The sequence below is a fragment of the Acipenser ruthenus genome, chromosome 10, assembly GCF_902713425.1.
Source record: "Acipenser ruthenus chromosome 10, fAciRut3.2 maternal haplotype, whole genome shotgun sequence".
Taxonomy (NCBI): Eukaryota; Metazoa; Chordata; class Actinopteri; order Acipenseriformes; family Acipenseridae; genus Acipenser; species Acipenser ruthenus.
In genome coordinates this window covers 22,181,629-22,198,278 of record NC_081198.1, presented here as the reverse complement: position 1 = coordinate 22,198,278, position 16,650 = coordinate 22,181,629, and the positions used below count along the sequence as shown (strand labels likewise).

The 16,650-nt window shown below is 48.3% G+C and overlaps 5 non-coding genes and 2 pseudogenes across 5 annotated transcripts; all 7 read left to right on the top strand.

Annotated features, from left to right (window-relative positions):
* The first annotated feature begins 2,390 nt into the window (after positions 1–2,390).
* Positions 2,391–2,523, top strand: LOC131738863 (U2 spliceosomal RNA; annotated as a pseudogene).
* Positions 2,524–3,117: 594 nt separating this feature from the next.
* LOC131739278 (U2 spliceosomal RNA) lies at positions 3,118–3,308 on the top strand. Its single transcript, XR_009330446.1, has one exon. It is a non-coding gene; the product is annotated as a U2 spliceosomal RNA (small nuclear RNA).
* A 3,770-nt stretch (positions 3,309–7,078) lies between these two features.
* LOC131738631 (U2 spliceosomal RNA) lies at positions 7,079–7,233 on the top strand (annotated as a pseudogene).
* A 595-nt stretch (positions 7,234–7,828) lies between these two features.
* LOC131739032 (U2 spliceosomal RNA) lies at positions 7,829–8,019 on the top strand. The gene has a single exon (XR_009330200.1). It is a non-coding gene; the product is annotated as a U2 spliceosomal RNA (small nuclear RNA).
* A 583-nt stretch (positions 8,020–8,602) lies between these two features.
* On the top strand, positions 8,603–8,793 carry LOC131738962 (U2 spliceosomal RNA). The gene has a single exon (XR_009330130.1). It is a non-coding gene; the product is annotated as a U2 spliceosomal RNA (small nuclear RNA).
* Positions 8,794–9,390: 597 nt separating this feature from the next.
* On the top strand, positions 9,391–9,581 carry LOC131739031 (U2 spliceosomal RNA). The gene has a single exon (XR_009330199.1). It is a non-coding gene; the product is annotated as a U2 spliceosomal RNA (small nuclear RNA).
* A 647-nt stretch (positions 9,582–10,228) lies between these two features.
* On the top strand, positions 10,229–10,419 carry LOC131738234 (U2 spliceosomal RNA). Its single transcript, XR_009329798.1, has one exon. It is a non-coding gene; the product is annotated as a U2 spliceosomal RNA (small nuclear RNA).
* Positions 10,420–16,650: the final 6,231 nt, after the last annotated feature.

Sequence of the window (16,650 nt, the reverse complement as noted above, 5' to 3'; positions counted from 1 at the left end):
GCTTGTGGCGTCCCAGGGAGGTCCATCACGGATATTTTAATGTTAACAAGGGACATTCTGGCTTATTCTAGAGAACGGAACCATCCCCTCTGCCTGTTCAACCTTGACCAGGAGAAGGCGTTCGATAGGGTAAGCCATGAATATATGTACAAAGTGATGGACCAGATGAAATTCGCTCCTGGACTTAGGGAGTGGGTTAAAACCATATATACAAACATTAGTACCCGAGTCTTGGTGAACAGGCACCTGACTGGTAAAATATCTATCCAGTCAGGGGTCAGACAGGGTTGCCCACTATCCCCACTGCTATATGTCGTGTGCATTGAACCCCTCCTGCAGGCAATTCGTAGGGATACCAATATAACTGGTTTCCAGCTGCCTGGATCTAACGGGGTCCAGGTCAAAACAACAGCATATATGGACGATGTGTCACTCATTTGCACCAACACATCGTCGGTACCTCGGATTAGTAATATCCTTGAGAAGTACTGCACGGCGACCGGGGCAGTGATTAATAAGTCCAAGAGCGAAGTCTACGTGTCTAAAAATTGGCAGGTAGATAGGGAACTGTCGGACATGTACCCTGTCAAAAAGGACAAAATCAAGATTCTGGGCCTCATTTTCGAGAACAATAGCTCGGGGGCCCAGAGCTGGACGGCGGCCATTAACCAGGTCCGTAAAAAGATTGGCGGATGGAGCACAAGATCCTTAACAATGACGGGTAGAGTATTAATAACCAAGTCTATACTGTTCCCCATCCTCTCTTATGTAGGAAAAATCTTTCCCCCAGACAGGACCACCAAAAAAGTGGTGGACCGCATTATCCACCGCTTTATCTGGGGCAGCAAGATGGAGAGGGTAAAGCGAGCCACTCTGAGTAAAGCCGACAAGAAGGGAGGTAAGGGGGTCCCGGACGTTGTGCAGCTCACCCGAGTGCAGGGGCTCACGCAAACTATCAAGAACATCCAGGCCCTGGACAGGAAGGTATGTTACATGAATCGTTTCTATTTTGCCACCTGTCTCAGGGCCTTGGGCCTCTGCACTATTGATAACACCGTGCCGTACTCCTGGGACCCCCCATTGTATTATAGAACCTTAAGGGACACTATATATAAATTGGGCTTAGATAAAGCAAAATTGGCCTCCTGGGAATACAAGGCTGTAACTAAATATCTTGCCGGTTCCCAGGAAATTGAAAAAGTAGCTACTTTCTCCCTCACCCAAAGCCAAAAAATCTGGGAGAATGTGTCTCACAGCTGCCTCAGTAATGTCCAGAAGGATATAGCATGGAACACCGTCCACAGTGCACTCCCCACTCGAGCGTTCATGTTCAGGAGGGGACTAGCCCAAGTAGAAACATGCCCCTATGCAAAGTGCCGCAAGAGAGAAACACCAGCCCATATCTTCTGGGAGTGTGATGTGGCTGGCAGTGTCTGGCTCTCTGTCTCTGTCTTCCTAAACAGGTTTGCTGACACGGCCAAGATGACCGCTGAGACTGTGCTCTATGGGCCTGCGGGAGGAATCACTACCAGCACAGCTAAGTGCGTTTGGCGTGTCATCAATGTTGTCAAGCAGATCCTGTGGGAAGGCCGTAACGTCTGTGTCTATCACAAGCAGGAGCTAGACACTATCACCACGACCAGAAGGGCACAAACTCTTATCAAGGACTTTGTAATTCTGGACATCCGGACCCTCGGGAAGGACAAGGCCTGCGCGGAGTGGAGGATCGCCGGACTTCAGGACGTGAAGATGGAATAAGGGAAAAAACTGGAACCGCTAGCTCCTAGGAGCGGGACTACGGGGCACCGCTAAGCCTTTTATTTATTTTGTCATGCCAGCATTCCGCCCTTTTTAGCTGGCATGACCGTTTTTGAACGGTGCCCTGGTTTTATGTAGTCTTTTTGTTTCAGTTTTATGGATTTTGATTTGATTTATTTTGAATGTTTTATTTGATTTTTGTTTTGTTTTGTTTTATGTATCTAAAAGATTTTTAATGTTAACTATTAAAAGTTACATTTTAAGTGTTTTAAAATTTTAGAATTTTAACTCACTGTTTATACACTGTCCCTTTTCCCCTGTCCCTGTTTTAGATCTAGTTTTATGTTCACTTTTGAACCTTTTTAGAGAGCACTCCCCGGCCCTCACAAGCACTGGTTTTTTATAGATGGTTCTTTTTTTCCAGTCACTTTTAAAACAGCACAGGTTTTTTTCATGTTGATTTTAATCTGTGTCTGTTTTAACCATGTACAAAGCACAATTGTCTTGGTGTTTTTAAATGTATTTTAAATGCTTTTAAAACAAAATGTATGTCTGTATGCATGAATGTCATCTTTAAAAGAAATGTAAAATGAATGAAAAAACGAATGGGTGTAAATGTAAAAAAATGTAAAATCTCAATAAAAGAGTATCAGGGGACCATATATTAAATTGATTTTTGGAATCGGGAGATGGAACAGGGGCTTGCTCCGTCCACTCCACGCATCGGCCCGGTATTGCAGTACCTCCAGGAACGGTGCACACCTTTCTCTAACGTTGGTCAAAGTCAGATCTGGATCTCTCCTGTGAGCATTTTGTCTACCCCTGCTGGAGGGAGAGTGCCAGTGTTGATGCAAGTTTTCCCGCCGTTTTACTTCTTTTTTTTCTTTCTCTCTTTCTTTCTTTCTCTCTTTCTTTCTCTCTTTCTCTCTTTCTTTCTCTCTTTCTTTCTTGCTGTCTTTCTTTCTTTTATTCACATGTGGTGATGATGTAGACAGCAGCAGGTTGTTTCCTGGGAGCATGCAGCTAACCAGACAAGTGTGGTGGAACATGTCCCTATGCCAGGACCTTCTTAGCAAGCCAGCCAGCGAGGCACAGTTGTAGTTACCCAAGGCACCTTGCACAGCATAGCAGCTTGGCATGACTATTTGTAAGACGCACTCCGCCAGTTTATGTTTTGTTTTTGGTGTTATGTGTGTGTTTTTGCTTTGTTTTGTTTTCTCCTGCTTAAATTGCACATTTCCCCTCTGGAAGCAGCAGCCCGTTTTTTTGGGGTCTGCTTGTGCTTGAAATTTTGCACCCACCTTTTGAATCCCCCTGTGCCGTCCGGGCTGGGGGGCCCCGGACAAGGGCCAAGTCGCCATCGCTTCTCGGCCTTTTGGCTAAGATCAAGTGTAGTATCTGTTCTTATCAGTTTAATATCTGATACGTCCCCTATCAGGGGACCATATATTAAATTGATTTTTGGAATCGGGAGATGGAACAGGGGCTTGCTCCGTCCACTCCACGCATCGGCCCGGTATTGCAGTACCTCCGGGAATGGTGCACACCTTTCTCTAACGTTGGTCAAAGTCAGATCTGGATCTCTCCTGTGAGCATTTTGTCTACCCCTGCTGGAGGGAGAGTGCCAGTGTTGATGCAAGTTTTCCCGCCGTTTTACTTCTTTTTTTTTTCTTTCTCTCTTTCTTTCTTTCTCTCTTTCTTTCTCTCTTTCTCTCTTTCTTTCTCTCTTTCTTGCTGTCTTTCTTTCTTTTATTCACATGTGGTGATGATGTAGACAGCAGCAGGTTGTTTCCTGGGAGCATGCAGCTAACCAGACAAGTGTGGTGGAACATGTCCCTATGCCAGGACCTTCTTAGCAAGCCAGCCAGCCAGCGAGGCACAGTTGTAGTTACCCAAGGCACCTTGCACAGCATAGCAGCTTGGCATGACTATTTGTAAGACGCACTCCGCCAGTTTATGTTTTGTTTTTGGTGTTATGTGTGTGTTTTTGCTTTGTTTTGTTTTCTCCTGCTTAAATTGCACATTTCCCCTCTGGAAGCAGCAGCCCGTTTTTTGGGGGTCTGCTTGTGCTTGGAATTTTGCACCCACCTATGAATCCCCCTGTGCCGTCCGGGCTGGGGGGCCCCGGGCAAGGGCCAAGTCGCCATCGCTTCTCGGTCTTTTGCAGCAAAAGAAAGCAAAAGAAAGGAGGGCCAAATATAAATACCTGAATGCTGCCCTCCAGCGTCTGAGCCTGCTTCAGCTTCGGGGGTTCCCTGTAAGCGACGAGATAGCCCAGACCAAGCTAGATCTTTCAGTGCTTTGTAGGGAGGAACAACGAAAGGTCATGCACAATGCAAAAGTGCAAAAAATGGAGGAAGACGAAAAGTGTACTCGCTTCTTCTTCCAGAAAACGAGGGAGAAGCAGCACTTGATGTCCTCCATGCTCGACAGCAGGGGGAGGATAGTAGAGGATAGTGAGGGAGTGAAAAAAGTGGTAGAGAACTTCTATAGGGACCTGTATAACATCAAAGCTACAGATGACACCCTGATAGAGTGGTTCCTGAGCCAGTTGGAGCCTGACTCAGTGCAGGACGACGAGGAGGAGGAGAAGGACCCAGAACTCACGCTGGAGGAGCTCACCCAGGCGGTTAAGACCATGAACACCGGTAAGACGCCAGGTCCAGATGGCATCCCGGGTGAGTATTACCATCTTTTTTGGGACACGCTAAAAGTCCATTTAGCGGAGGTCTACAGAGCGGTCTACAGGGAGAAGCGGTTGGGCCCTTCTATGCGGGAGAGTGTAATTACTCTCCTTCATAAGAAAGGGGAAGTTAAAGATCTACGGAATTGGCGCCCAATCAGCCTCCTTTGCGTGGATTACAAGATACTAGCCAAAGCTCTGATGCTCCGGCTACAAGTACACCTCCCTTTGGTCATTGGCCCCGACCAGGCTTGTGGCGTCCCAGGGAGGTCCATCACGGATATTTTAATGTTAACAAGGGACATTCTGGCTTATTCTAGAGAACGGAACCATCCCCTCTGCCTGTTCAACCTTGACCAGGAGAAGGCGTTCGATAGGGTAAGCCATGAATATATGTACAAAGTGATGGACCAGATGAAATTCGCTCCTGGACTTAGGGGGTGGGTTAAAACCATCTATACAAACATTAGTACCCGAGTCTTGGTGAACAGGCACCTGACTGGTAAAATATCTATCCAGTCAGGGGTCAGACAGGGTTGCCCACTATCCCCACTGCTATATGTCGTGTGCATTGAACCCCTCCTGCAGGCAATTCGTAGGGATACCAATATAACTGGTTTCCAGCTGCCTGGATCCAACGGGGTCCAGGTCAAAACAACAGCATATATGGACGATGTGTCACTCATTTGCACCAACACATCGTCGGTACCTCGGATTAGTAATATCCTTGGGAAGTACTGCACGGCGACCGGGGCAGTGATTAATAAGTCCAAGAGCGAAGTCTACGTGTCTAAAAATTGGCAGGTAGATAGGGAACTGTCGGACATGTACCCTGTCAAAAAGGACAAAATCAAGATTCTGGGCCTCATTTTCGAGAACAATAGCTCGGGGGCCCAGAGCTGGACGGCGGCCATTAACCAGGTCCGTAAAAAGATTGGCGGATGGAGCACAAGATCCTTAACAATGACGGGTAGAGTATTAATAACCAAGTCTATACTGTTCCCCATCCTCTCTTATGTAGGAAAAATCTTTCCCCCAGACAGGACCACCAAAAAAGTGGTGGACCGCATTATCCACCGCTTTATCTGGGGCAGCAAGATGGAGAGGGTAAAACGAGCCACCCTGAGTAAAGCCGACAAGAAGGGAGGTAAGGGGGTCCCGGACGTTGTGCAGCTCACCCGAGTGCAGGGGCTCACGCAAACTATCAAGAACATCCAGGCCCTGGACAGGAAGGTATGTTACATGAATCGTTTCTATTTTGCCACCTGTCTCAGGGCCTTGGGCCTCTGCACTATTGATAACACCGTGCCGTACTCCTGGGACCCCCCATTGTATTATAGAACCTTAAGGGACACTATATATAAATTGGGCTTAGATAAAGCAAAATTGGCCTCCTGGGAATACAAGGCTGTAACTAAATATCTTGCCGGTTCCCAGGAAATTGAAAAAGTAGCTACTTTCTCCCTCACCCAAAGCCAAAAAATCTGGGAGAATGTGTCTCACAGCTGCCTCAGTAATGTCCAGAAGGATATAGCATGGAACACCGTCCACAGTGCACTCCCCACTCGAGCGTTCATGTTCAGGAGGGGACTAGCCCAAGTAGAAACATGCCCCTATGCAAAGTGCCGCAAGAGAGAAACACCAGCCCATATCTTCTGGGAGTGTGATGTGGCTGGCAGTGTCTGGCTCTCTGTCTCTGTCTTCCTAAACAGGTTTGCTGACACGGCCAAGATGACCGCTGAGACTGTGCTCTATGGGCCTGCGGGAGGAATCACTACCAGCACAGCTAAGTGCGTTTGACGTGTCATCAATGTTGTCAAGCAGATCCTGTGGGAAGGCCGTAACGTCTGTGTCTATCACAAGCAGGAGCTAGACACTATCACCACGACCAGAAGGGCACAAACTCTTATCAAGGACTTTGTAATTCTGGACATCCGGACCCTCGGGAAGGACAAGGCCTGCGCGGAGTGGAGGATCGCCGGACTTCAGGACGTGAAGATGGAATAAAGGAAAAAACTGGAACCGCTAGCTCCTAGGAGCGGGACTACGGGGCACCGCTAAGCCTTTTATTTATTTTGTCATGCCAGCATTCCGCCCTTTTTAGCTGGCATGACCGTTTTTCAACGGTGCCCTGGTTTTATGTAGTCTTTTGTTTCAGTTTTATGGACTTTTATTTGATTTACGTTGAATGTTTTATTTGATTTTGTTTTGTTTTGTTTTATGTATCTTTAAGATTTTTAATGTAAACTATTAAAAGTTACATTTTAAGTGTTTTAAAATTTTAGAATTTTAACTCACTGTTTTATACACTGTCCCTTTTCCCCTGTCCCTGTTTTAGATCTAGTTTTATGTTCACTTTTGAACCTTTTAGAGAGCACTCCCCGGCCCTCACAAGCACTGGTTTTTTATAGATGGTTCTTTTTTTCCAGTCACTTTTAAAACAGCACAGGTTTTTTTCATGTTGATTTTAATCTGTGTCTGTTTTAACCATGTACAAAGCACAATTGTCTTGGTGTTTTTAAATGTATTTTAAATGCTTTTAAAACAAAATGTATGTCTGTATGCATGAATGTCATCTTTAAAAGAAATGTAAAATGAATGAAAAAAACGAATGGGTGTAAATGTAAAAAATGTAAAATCTCAATAAAAGAGTATTAATATCTGATACGTCCCCTATCAGGGGACCATATATTAAATTGATTTTTGGAATAGGGAGATGGAACAGGGGCTTGCTCCGTCCACTCCACGCATCGGCCCGGTATTGCAGTACCTCCGGGAACGGTGCACACCTTTCTCTAACGTTGGTCAAAGTCAGATCTGGATCTCTCCTGTGAGCATTTTGTCTACCCCTGCTGGAGGGAGAGTGCCAGTGTTGATGCAAGTTTTCCCGCCGTTTTACTTCTTTTTTTTTTCTTTCTCTCTTTCTTTCTTTCTCTCTTTCTTTCTCTCTTTCTCTCTTTCTTTCTCTCTTTCTTGCTGTCTTTCTTTCTTTTATTCACATGTGGTGATGATGTAGACAGCAGCAGGTTGTTTCCTGGGAGCATACAGCTAACCAGACAAGTGTGGTGGAACATGTCCCTATGCCAGGACCTTCTTAGCAAGCCAGCCAGCCAGCGAGGCACAGTTGTAGTTACCCAAGGCACCTTGCACAGCATTGCAGCTTGGCATGACTATTTGTAAGACGCACTCCGCCAGTTTATGTTTTGTTTTTGGTGTTATGTGTGTGTTTTTGCTTTGTTTTGTTTTCTCCTGCTTAAATTGCACATTTCCCCTCTGGAAGCAGCAGCCCGTTTTTTGGGGGTCTGCTTGTGCTTGGAATTTTGCACCCACCTTTGAATCCCCCTGTGCCGTCCGGGCTGGGGGGCCCCGGGCAAGGGCCAAGTCGCCATCGCTTCTCGGCCTTTTGGCTAAGATCAAGTGTAGTATCTGTTCTTATCAGTTTAATATCTGATACGTCCCCTATCAGGGGACCATATATTAAATTGATTTTTGGAATCGGGAGATGGAACAGGGGCTTGCTCCGTCCACTCCACGCATCGGCCCGGTATTGCAGTACCTCCGGGAACGGTGCACACCTTTCTCTAACGTTGGTCAAAGTCAGATCTGGATCTCTCCTGTGAGCATTTTGTCTACCCCTGCTGGAGGGAGAGTGCCAGTGTTGATGCAAGTTTTCCCGCCGTTTTACTTCTTTTTTTTTTCTTTCTCTCTTTCTTTCTCTCTTTCTCTCTTTCTTTCTCTCTTTCTTTCTTGCTTTCTTTCTTTCTTTTATTCACATGTGGTGATGATGTAGACAGCAGCAGGTTGTTTCCTGGGAGCATACAGCTAACCAGACAAGTGTGGTGGAACATGTCCCTATGCCAGGACCTTCTTAGCAAGCCAGCCAGCCAGCGAGGCACAGTTGTAGTTACCCAAGGCACCTTGCACAGCATAGCAGCTTGGCATGACTATTTGTAAGACGCACTCCGCCAGTTTATGTTTTGTTTTTGGTGTTATGTGTGTGTTTTTGCTTTGTTTTGTTTTCTCCTGCTTAAATTGCACATTTCCCCTCTGGAAGCAGCAGCCCGTTTTTTGGGGGTCTGCTTGTGCTTGAAATTTTGCACCCACCTTTGAATCCCCCTGTGCCGTCCGGGCTGGGGGGCCCCGGGCAAGGGCCAAGTCGCCATCGCTTCTCGGCCTTTTGGCTAAGATCAAGTGTAGTATCTGTTCTTATCAGTTTAATATCTGATACGTCCCCTATCAGGGGACCATATATTAAATTGATTTTTGGAATCGGGAGATGGAACAGGGGCTTGCTCCGTCCACTCCACGCATCGACCCGGTATTGCAGTACCTCCGGGAACGGTGCACACCTTTCTCTAACGTTGGTCAAAGTCAGATCTGGATCTCTCCTGTGAGCATTTTGTCTACCCCTGCTGGAGGGAGAGTGCCAGTGTTGATGCAAGTTTTCCCGCCGTTTTACTTCTTTTTTTTCTTTCTCTCTTTCTTTCTTTCTCTCTTTCTTTCTCTCTTTCTCTCTTTCTTTCTCTCTTTCTTTCTTGCTGTCTTTCTTTCTTTTATTCACATGTGGTGATGATGTAGACAGCAGCAGGTTGTTTCCTGGGAGCATGCAGCTAACCAGACAAGTGTGGTGGAACATGTCCCTATGCCAGGACCTTCTTAGCAAGCCAGCCAGCCAGCGAGGCACAGTTGTAGTTACCCAAGGCACCTTGCACAGCATAGCAGCTTGGCATGACTATTTGTAAGACGCACTCCGCCAGTTTATGTTTTGTTTTTGGTGTTATGTGTGTGTTTTTGCTTTGTTTTGTTTTCTCCTGCTTAAATTGCACATTTCCCCTCTGGAAGCAGCAGCCCGTTTTTTTGGGGTCTGCTTGTGCTTGAAATTTTGCACCCACCTTTGAATCCCCCTGTGCCGTCCGGGCTGGGGGGCCCCGGGCAAGGGCCAAGTCGCCATCGCTTCTCGGCCTTTTGGCTAAGATCAAGTGTAGTATCTGTTCTTATCAGTTTAATATCTGATACGTCCCCTATCAGGGGACCATATATTAAATTGATTTTTGGAATCGGGAGATGGAACAGGGGCTTGCTCCGTCCACTCCACGCATCGGCCCGGTATTGCAGTACCTCCGGGAACGGTGCACACCTTTCTCTAACGTTGGTCAAAGTCAGATCTGGATCTCTCCTGTGAGCATTTTGTCTACCCCTGCTGGAGGGAGAGTGCCAGTGTTGATGCAAGTTTTCCCGCCGTTTTACTTCTTTTTTTTTTCTTTCTCTCTTTCTTTCTTTCTCTCTTTCTTTCTCTCTTTCTCTCTTTCTTTCTCTCTTTCTTTCTTTCTCTCTTTCTTTCTCTCTTTCTCTCTTTCTTTCTCTCTTTCTTTCTTGCTGTCTTTCTTTCTTTTATTCACATGTGGTGATGATGTAGACAGCAGCAGGTTGTTTCCTGGGAGCATGCAGCTAACCAGACAAGTGTGGTGGAACATGTCCCTATGCCAGGACCTTCTTAGCAAGCCAGCCAGCCAGCGAGGCACAGTTGTAGTTACCCAAGGCACCTTGCACAGCATAGCAGCTTGGCATGACTATTTGTAAGACGCACTCCGCCAGTTTATGTTTTGTTTTTGGTGTTATGTGTGTGTTTTTGCTTTGTTTTGTTTTCTCCTGCTTAAATTGCACATTTCCCCTCTGGAAGCAGCAGCCCGTTTTTTGGGGGTCTGCTTGTGCTTGGAATTTTGCACCCACCTTTGAATCCCCCTGTGCCGTCCGGGCTGGGGGGCCCCGGGCAAGGGCCAAGTCGCCATCGCTTCTCGGCCTTTTGGCTAAGATCAAGTGTAGTATCTGTTCTTATCAGTTTAATATCTGATACGTCCCCTATCAGGGGACCATATATTAAATTGATTTTTGGAATCGGGAGATGGAACAAGGGCTTGCTCCGTCCACTCCACGCATCGGCCCGGTATTGCAGTACCTCCGGGAACGGTGCACACCTTTCTCTAACGTTGGTCAAAGTCAGATCTGGATCTCTCCTGTGAGCATTTTGTCTACCCCTGCTGGAGGGAGAGTGCCAGTGTTGATGCAAGTTTTCCCGCCGTTTTACTTCTTTTTTTTTTCTTTCTCTCTTTCTTTCTTTCTCTTTCTTTCTCTCTTTCTTTCTTGCTGTCTTTCTTTCTTTTATTCACATGTGGTGATGATGTAGACAGCAGCAGTTTGTTTCCTGGGAGCATGCAGCTAACCAGACAAGTGTGGTGGAACATGTCCCTATGCCAGGTCCTTCTTAGCCAGCCATATACTCTGGCTTCTCTTCAGTTCGAATAAATCTTTCTAAGACTAAGGCTTAGAGGGTAGTGGCATTGCCCGCTCCCTCCGAGGGTCTGTGAGAGGTTTGTTCGGGTGAGGAGGAACAGAATTTTTTTTATTTTTGACTGGCTTTCTTCAGCTCGGCAACTTTTTGGAAGACTAATGCTCAGTCTGGTTTTGGCTTGCCCAATCCAGGCCGAGGGTCTTTCAAGATTTTGTTGACTGTTGAGAGCAGTTTTTTCTTTTTCAGGCGGTTCCCGTTTTTTTCTTTTTCAGGCGGTTCCGGCTTTTCCAGACGTTCCTGGAGTTAGAGAGAAGGAGGACCTACCATCCAGACGACCTTTGAGGACCCTTTGATGACCTAGACGACCTCATCCCCAGCCCTTGATTGTAATCGAGATCCAGACCGAGAGAGCAGCAGGCGCCCAGCAGAGGGCGCCATCTGGGAGGAGCAGAGGGCGGCCCCGGACCCCGAGGAGGCGTCACAGCCACGATTCTTCCTACGTGGTCTCGGTGCCAAGCAGCGCCCCCTACTCCACCAGGGAAGGACACCGTTCACCTGGGGAGGGGGTCCCTCTTGCGAGGCGACCATCTCCTCAGGGACTAAAGTAATAGTTCCTTCAACTGCCCAGATTTGCTGCTTACGTTGTCTCTTTTCCGTAGAGAGAGACAACCCGGACGTCCAGAGGCTTCTCCCACCCCAATCGGAGGAGCCAGCTGAAGGATGGCGTTCCGGCCAACCCAGGAAACCAGGAGGCACAATGCGGTGCGCTTCACAAGAAACAAGCAAGATGAAACGGAACCAGGACTGACGAGACTGGAGTTCAGCCGGACCATTCTTCAGAGGGGTATGGGTTTTTCCCCTTCTGACTTGAATTGTTTGGTGAAATTGCCAGGGCTTAAGGAAGTGTTTGAGGTCAGTTTTAGGAACCCCCAAAAGTTACAAGAAATGTGGTCCTTTTGGGGGGAGAATAAATATCTCGCTCCATACAAAGAATTTTGTGTGGATGCACTGACAGACAGAGAAATGAAAGTTGTTACTGTCCAATTTTTCAATGAGGCTGTTAGCGACTATGATATTACAACATGGCTTAACCGCTATGGGAGGGTGTCATCAGAAGGGAGGAAAATTACAGACGAAGATGGGGTTTGGACAGGAGCCAGAAAGTGGCTGGTACGCCTTAATGTTGATCCATCGGGCATTGGAGGCGTCCGCCACATTCCAAACTCCATAGTGTTAGGGCCCAACAGAGGGCTGGTATTCTATAATGGGATGCCAAAACTCTGCAGGAAATGTGGGGAATTAGGACACCTGGCGGCCGCATGTACTGTAGTCAAGTGCAGGAACTGCGGCGCCCCCCACGAGACCAGCCACTGCAGAGAAGAGAGGCAGTGCAATTTGTGTGGAAAGAAGGGGCACCTGTTTAAGGACTGCCCCTCTTCCTATGCCAACATGGCCAGAGCCAGCAAGGCAAATACGAACAAGCCTAGGCCTGAGCAGGAAGAGGGAACAAATAACAAAGATCAGTCCACATCACCACCAACAGTATCCAAAACCCAGACTCCAGCACCACCATCATCACCAGCACCCCCCTCACCCCCCCGCCCCCGAGACATGTCCCGTTTTACGAGGACCCCTTCCCCCAGCCCAGAGAGAGAGTACAACAGCTACTCCACTAGCTCCTCCAGTAGCTTCTCTGATACAGAACACGAGGCAGGGAGGGAGCCCGGACCCAGCAGCGCCCCCCCCTGAGTAGGGCCCTCTCAGAGCCAGCACTCCCCCTCGGCTCTCGTTATGACGCCATAAGGATTGAGTCCGTGGGGGAGGAAAGCGAAAGCGACAGTGAAAGTGAGAGTGAAAAGGAGGGGAAGGGAATGAAGAACCAGCAGAGGGTGGGGAAAAGAAAGGGTAGAGACGATGGGGGGAAAAGAAAGAAGATCAAGATCAAAGACAGCAAGTTGCAGGTGGCCCCCATAGATCCAAAACCAGATAATGTCCACACAAAGTCCCCAGTCTTGCCCTCGCAGGCAGAGACGGAGGCGAGTGGGACGGCTACACTGCCGTCTAGTGGGCAGGTAGCAGCCAGCCAGGGCATCCCCAGCCAGCCTTCCCAGTCGTTGGCACAAACCCTAGCACACCTCGCAGAAGAGGTGTTCACTAATGCACCGAGGGAGAGGTCGGGGTCAACACCTTCCCTGACCAGCAGTACCTCGGTAGCAATGACCCTCTTCAAGCGAAGGGCCTCCCTTCAAAGCATCCTTGACCCCCTCCCTTGTATGGGCAAAACCAGGGGCCCCCTAGAGGTCCTCCTAGATACAGCACAGGAGGACATGGGAATACCCCTGGACGCGGTAAGCCAGAAGTCTGCTAACAGCTCCAATTCAGCAGACGGTAACAGCCAAAGAATGCTGTCTGTCATAACCCCCCCCCAGGACAAAGCTGACCCACACGTTCCGAGGGGCCCTGAGCAAGTTCCACCAGACTTACCTTGTGGGGAGTTGAATAGCCCAAACAACTCCACGTACTGTGCATATAAAGATGGTGCCTTCTTGGACGAGGCAGCAGTGAGTACCTTCTCAGGGGTGATGGGAGTTGCAAATAAGCCCAAGCCCCCTCGAAGCAAGCGTAGAGCTAAGAGTAGGAAGAGTGTCCCGACCTCCCAATCATAGTCGCTATGGGGTGGACGCAGCGACTCCTTTTCTTGTTAGCTACCCTGATGGCCCTGATATGTGTGTCTGTTAATGTCAGGAGCATCAGGGAGACACAAAAAAGATTTGATGTACTAAACTATCTAGCTAACTTGAAAGCAGATCTCATCTTTCTGCAGGAGTGTGGTATTTCGTCGAGCCCTGATTATAGGGACCTGAAGGAGAGTTGGACCCTGGGGGACTCCTTCTGGTCGGGCTCCAACATAGCCAGAGCCGACAGAGTAGGTATCCTGTTTAAAAACCCATTTATTACCTCCCGCAGCAGCAGGGAGGTAGAACCTGGTAGAATTCTGAGCGTGGATGTGACATACAACAACACTTCCCTCAGACTGGTCAATGTCTACGCACCCACTAACCAAAACGAAAGAGTTCAATTTTTTCCACAGCTGCGTCCACTCCTGCTGGGGAACGTACCCGTCATCGTGTCAGGTGACTTCAATTGTGCTCTGAGGGACGTAGACCAGAGCAGGCCACGCAACGACCGCTCTAGTAGAGTTTTGTCCTCCGTAATATCTGATTTCTCCCTGTGTGATGCAGGTAAGGACCTGGTGCCTCCCTTTACCTGGGTGAGCTCATCTGGGACCTCCTTCTCCCGTATAGATCTCGTCCTGCATACCAGCTCCCTTACGAAGACGGCAGTAGACACCCAGGCCGTCTTCTTCTCTGACCATAGGCTCCTGCAGGTAACATTGCAGGTCCCTCAGACCTCCCAGATGGGGTCAGGGGTCTGGAAATTAAATACCTCCTTACTCGATGACCCCTCCATAGCTGCAGCCTATAAGAGCAGGCTTGTTGAGTGGACCACTTTGCGTGACCTATTCAACTCCCCTATAGAGTGGTGGGAGATGGTCAAAATCAGAACTAAGGGTTATTTCATAGCAGCAGGCAAGAGGAAAGCAAAAGAAAGGAGAGCCAAATATAAATACCTGAATGCTGCCCTCCAGCGTCTGAGCCTGCTTCAGCTTCGGGGGTTCCCTGTAAGCGACGAGATAGCCCAGACCAAGCTAGATCTTTCAGTGCTTTGTAGGGAGGAACAACGAAAGGTCATGCACAATGCAAAAGTGCAAAAAATGGAGGAAGACGAAAAGTGTACTCGCTTCTTCTTCCAGAAAACGAGGGAGAAGCGGCACTTGATGTCCTCCATGCTCGACAGCAGGGGGAGGATAGTAGAGGATAGTGAGGGAGTGAAAAAAGTGGTAGAGAACTTCTATAGGGACCTGTATAACATCAAAGCTACAGATGACACCCTGATAGAGTGGTTCCTGAGCCAGTTGGAGCCTGACTCAGTGCGGGACGACGAGGAGGAGGAGAAGGACCCAGAACTCACGCTGGAGGAGCTCACCCAGGCGGTTAAGACCATGAACACCGGTAAGACGCCAGGTCCAGATGGCATCCCGGGTGAGTATTACCATCTTTTTTGGGACACGCTAAAAGTCCATTTAGCGGAGGTCTACAGAGCGGTCTACAGGGAGAAGCGGTTGGGCCCTTCTATGCGGGAGAGTGTAATTACTCTCCTTCATAAGAAAGGGGAAGTTAAAGATCTACGGAATTGGCGCCCAATCAGCCTCCTTTGCGTGGATTACAAGATACTAGCCAAAGCTCTGATGCTCCGGCTACAAGTACACCTCCCTTTGGTCATTGGCCCCGACCAGGCTTGTGGAGTCCCAGGGAGGTCCATCACGGATATTTTAATGTTAACAAGGGACATTCTGGCTTATTCTAGAGAACGGAACCATCCCCTCTGCCTGTTCAACCTTGACCAGGAGAAGGCGTTCGATAGGGTAAGCCATGAATATATGTACAAAGTGATGGACCAGATGAAATTCGCTCCTGGACTTAGGGAGTGGGTTAAAACCATATATACAAACATTAGTACCCGAGTCTTGGTGAACAGGCACCTGACTGGTAAAATATCTATCCAGTCAGGGGTCAGACAGGGTTGCCCACTATCCCCACTGCTATATGTCGTGTGCATTGAACCCCTCCTGCAGGCAATTCGTAGGGATACCAATATAACTGGTTTCCAGCTGCCTGGATCCAACGGGGTCCAGGTCAAAACAACAGCATATATGGACGATGTGTCACTCATTTGCACCAACACATCGTCGGTACCTCGGATTAGTAATATCCTTGAGAAGTACTGCACGGCGACCGGGGCAGTGATTAATAAGTCCAAGAGCGAAGTCTACGTGTCTAAAAATTGGCAGGTAGATAGGGAACTGTCGGACATGTACCCTGTCAAAAAGGACAAAATCAAGATTCTGGGCCTCATTTTCGAGAACAATAGCTCGGGGGCCCAGAGCTGGACGGCGGCCATTAACCAGGTCCGTAAAAAGATTGGCGGATGGAGCACAAGATCCTTAACAATGACGGGTAGAGTATTAATAACCAAGTCTATACTGTTCCCCATCCTCTCTTATGTAGGAAAAATCTTTCCCCCAGACAGGACCACCAAAAAAGTGGTGGACCGCATTATCCACCGCTTTATCTGGGGCAGCAAGATGGAGAGGGTAAAACAAGCCACTCTGAGTAAAGCCGACAAGAAGGGAGGTAAGGGGGTCCCGGACGTTGTGCAGCTCACCCGAGTGCAGGGGCTCACGCAAACTATCAAGAACATCCAGGCCCTGGACAGGAAGGTATGTTACATGAATCGTTTCTATTTTGCCACCTGTCTCAGGGCCTTGGGCCTCTGCACTATTGATAACACCGTGCCGTACTCCTGGGACCCCCCATTGTATTATAGAACCTTAAGGGACACTATATATAAATTGGGCTTAGATAAAGCAAAATTGGCCTCCTGGGAATACAAGGCTGTAACTAAATATCTTGCCGGTTCCCAGGAAATTGAAAAAGTAGCTACTTTCTCCCTCACCCAAAGCCAAAAAATCTGGGAGAATGTGTCTCACAGCTGCCTCAGTAATGTCCAGAAGGATATAGCATGGAACACCGTCCACAGTGCACTCCCCACTCGAGCGTTCATGTTCAGGAGGGGACTAGCCCAAGTAGAAACATGCCCCTATGCAAAGTGCCGCAAGAGAGAAACACCAGCCCATATCTTCTGGGAGTGTGATGTGGCTGGCAGTGTCTGGCTCTCTGTCTCTGTCTTCCTAAACAGGTTTGCTGACACGGCCAAGATGACCGCTGAGACTGTGCTCTATGGGCCTGCGGGAGGAATCACTACCAGCACAGCTAAGTGCGTTTGGCGTGTCATCAAT